The following is a 4,145-nucleotide window of genomic DNA, read 5'->3' on the forward strand; positions in this document are numbered from 1 at the left end:
TTGGAGCACAGTCATGATCGGAGGTAGGGTAAGGAAATGCTTGAGCTCAGTGAACACCTTGTCTACATCCTCTAACCAAGTGAACTTCTCTTTGGCCTTGAGCAACTTGAAGAAAGGGAGTCTCTTTTCACCTAGCCGAGATATGAAACAACTTAAAGCTGCCATGCACCTCGTTAGCTTTTGGACGTCTTTAACATAGGTCGGCGGTTTCATCTTGGTCACCTCTTCTATTTTCTTCGAATTGGCCTCGATGCCATGGTGGCTAACGATGTTGCCTAAGAGAATACCGGACGGAATGCCAAAAATGCACTTAGTGGGATTTAGCTTCCATCAGTACTTCTTCTGGGCTTTGAATGTCTCTTCGAGGTCGGCGATGAGGTTATCGACAGTCTTAGACTTAACCACCACATCGTCAATATAGGCTTCAATGTTCTTCCCGATCTGGTCCTTAAGACAACGCTAGATGGCTCTCTGATATGTAGCGGTAGCGTTCTTAAGTCCGAAAGACATGGTGGTGTAGCAATAGGCGCCGAAGGGTGTGATAAACAAAGTCTTGATCTGGTCTTCCTTCTTTAAGAAGATCTAGTGATAACCATAATAGCAATCTAAAAAGCACAAAAGCTCACAACTGACTGTGGAATCAACGACCTCGTCTATGCGAGGTAAGTCAAAGGGGTCTTTAGGGCAGTGTTTGTTGAGATCGGTGTAATCAATGCATATTCTTCATTCTTTATTCTTCTTTCTTACAAGAACCAGGTTGGCTAGCCACTCCGGGTGATACACCTCTTTAATAAAATCGGCTGCTAAGAGTTGTGTTATTTCTACCCTAATAGCCTCCTTTTTGTCCTGCATGAATCATCAAAGCTTCTGCTTGATAGGCTTGGCGGTCTCCGAGATGTTTAAGGAGTGCTCGATCATCTCTTGAGGTACGCCAGGCATGTCTACAGGTTTCCATGCAAATACGTCGATGAGCTCCCGTAGGAAGCTGACGAGCGTGTCTTCCTATTTGGGGTCTAGATTGGCCTCGATCCAAGTCGTCTTGCTCCAATCATCGGGGACAAGGACCACCTCCTTGACCTTCTTGGACTCGATGGATACTCGGGGGACTCCATGGTGGAGATCTCCTACTCCTCTGGTGGCATTTGCTGTAAAGCGACGAGGCAGTCCTGCATGCGGATGGAGATGTTGGTAGCCTTGGTGTGCACGAACCTTTCCCTCTCGTAGGCGTAGGCGGTGTTGAGGTTGGCACGTAGGGTGAGAATTCCCTGCTCCATTGACATCTTTAGGACCAGGTACACATAATGTGGTATGTCCATTAATTTGGTGAGAGCTGGTCGGCCCAGGATGGCATGATACGCTGTATCGAAGTCTATGACCAGGAAGTTGACGTAGTTGGTATGGAAGTGGTCGGCACTGCCGAACTGTACTGGCAGAGTGATATGTCCTAGAGGTTGGGATGCCTTCCTGAGAACAATTCCCTAGAATGGAGAGTCCATGGGGGTGGGGTCCTCCTTGGTGAGCCCTAACTCATTTAGGGATCCGGCGAAAAGAATGTTGAGGGCGCTCCCCCATCGATGAGGACCTTCTTGAAGTGCATGCTCTTGATGATGGGATAGGACAAGCGGAAAGCGGCCTGGGTATGGGATATCTACCCACTAGTCAGCCCTGGAGAAGGTAATAGGGTGCTCCGACCAGTCCAGGTACTTGGGGTCGTCAATGGTGTCGTCGTAAGTGGTGACCGACATGATCTACTAGGTGGTGAGCTTCTGCTATTGCTTGGTCTTGGTGGCAGCCTTCTCGCTGAAGATCGAGGTGATGGTCTTGGTGGGATCCTAGTAGGCAGGGCGAGCATCCTTGCCATGATCCTCCTCCTGGTCGTCGTCAATTTTGTCGTCCTTGCGCCACGGCCTCTTCCTATCTTCTTCACAGAATGCTTTGTTCAAGCCTTTGCACTCACCCATGGTATGCTTACTGCCTTTATGGATGGGGCATGGGCCATCCATGAGTTTTGCGTAGTCAGCGTAGTAGCTGCGCTTAGCGCAAGCGTTGACAACGTTGATAGAGTTGTCTGGTCTGCGTCGGTGGGACTGTCTCCCTCTTGAGACTTCCATCCTATCATCATGTCGGTGGTCGTGATCATTGTAGTGACAGTCATGCTCGTCATGGCGGTGCTCACAATCGTCGTGGCGCCTCTCTTTGCGATGGTCGTCATTGCGATGCTAGTGCCGCTCGGGGCGGGAGGCCCGATCGGCTTCCTTGGTGTTGGCATAAGTGTTTGCTGTCTACAGCAGCTCACCGATGGTTGCTGGCCGCTTACGATATAGCTTGGAGCGAAGCTGCTCGTGGTAGTGGAGTCCTTTGGTGAACGTAGAGATGGCCTCGTTGTCGTTGATGTTGGGGATGGAGTTGCTTGTCTCTGAGAAACGCCTAATGAAACTGCACAGAGGTTCCCCATAGGTTTGATGAAGCTTCTCCACGTCATACTTGGTGCCCGGTTACTGGCATGTGGCCATGTAGTTCGTGATGAAAACCTTCTTGAGGTCATCCCAAGATTCAATGGAGTCTGCCCTAAGGTCGAGGAGCCAGTTATTCGTGGATTGGTTGAGCATGACGAGCAAATAATTTGCCATCACATCGTTGCTTCCGCCGACAGCGCGCACGGCGATCTCATACAGCGTCAGCCACTGCTTGGGATTGGCCTTGCCATCGTATGTCTCCACCCCAAAGATCTTGAAACTCGTGGGCCACCGGACGGCCCATAGTCTTGCAGTCAAGGGACAAAGTCTAGAGGTATTGACGACAGGTGGTGCTCGGGCTGCGCTAGGTGTGCCGTGCTTGGCATCATACTGCTACCGGCGTTGGATTTCCGCGTCGTGGTTTGTGGATCAGCTATTCTCAATGTGGTCGCGGACATCGAGATTGGTGTTGATGCGCTCATAAACGTCATACGGCAGGGGTTGATTAACCTCCTGGTTGGCGGTCAGCATTCTTCGCCAGGCGAGCATTGCGCTCATCAGCGGTTTCACCATCCTTGGTGATGCTGTCGTGGCTGATATGGAAAAGCTCACCCCTGAACCCTAGGAGAAAGGGGGGCAACTAGAGGTGGTCTTGGTCGAGCCCTCGGAGTAGGCGTCGGGGCTCTCCTCCAAGATGGTGTGGAGGGACTCGTCAGAAATCTGGCAAATAGCCACCATGTTCACCACGGGCGTAGGCTGATCAGCCTTAGGCAGATGAATCATGTAGAGGTCATCGATGTGGTCGCGCTCAGCGTGGTCGATGAAAATGTGGTGGACGGCATTTTGATACGCAGATCCCGCACCCACTAGCCCAAAAGGATAGGGCCTCAGCATGTTCTCTGTCGGGGCTTCATAGTCAGCGAGGCGCAAGCCGGTAGTAGGAAGTGGTCGGCGTTGCATCGTACGCCCTTCTGGAGTAGCCGTGATCACCAGATCAGAATCTTGCAACCTTGGACGATGCAGCCGAGCAGATCGCTCGGTTGCAGCGGCTTGCCGACCTTGGAGTACAGGAACTTCGTCACTTGTAGTAGACGATCTAAGACCGAGTCCACGAGAGACAGGCATTCGGCTAAGCCGTCTGTGACCCGATCAATGGATGTGATCAGATCATCTTGGTCAATGGATCTCTTAACCTAGCGGCGGGGTGCCGAGGTTGGAGATGTTGTTGAAGATGTTGGCACGATTGGCGTAGGGTGATCCTGCACCGCCTCCATGATCTCCTCGACGCCATTGGCGTCGATCACCTAGGTGATGGATCCAACTGTGAACGATTGGCCTGGCTCGAGAAGGACCATGGAGCTCGGGAAGTGGACCATCTGGCTCGCCATGGAATCAGCACGCACACCCCCTACCTAGCACGCCACTATCGACGAAATATGGTGGCGCTTCTTCAACGACTTCTTGCCCCTGCTTAATGGATGGAGGCATGAGGCCCTAGACGAATACTCTGGCTAGAACTTTGGCTTGGGTGGACCCTTGCTTAGACAACTCATCGGCTACTTGATTATCTGCCTGAGCCATGTGATGGTACTCGATACCGTAGAATTTGCCTTCAAGTTTCCTTATCTCGGCGTAGTAGGCATCCATCTTCTCATTGGTGCAATTCCAATCCTTGTTGAGTTGATTGAT

This window comes from Miscanthus floridulus, chromosome 10 (assembly GCF_019320115.1).
Source record: "Miscanthus floridulus cultivar M001 chromosome 10, ASM1932011v1, whole genome shotgun sequence".
NCBI classification, from domain to species: domain Eukaryota; kingdom Viridiplantae; phylum Streptophyta; class Magnoliopsida; order Poales; family Poaceae; genus Miscanthus; species Miscanthus floridulus.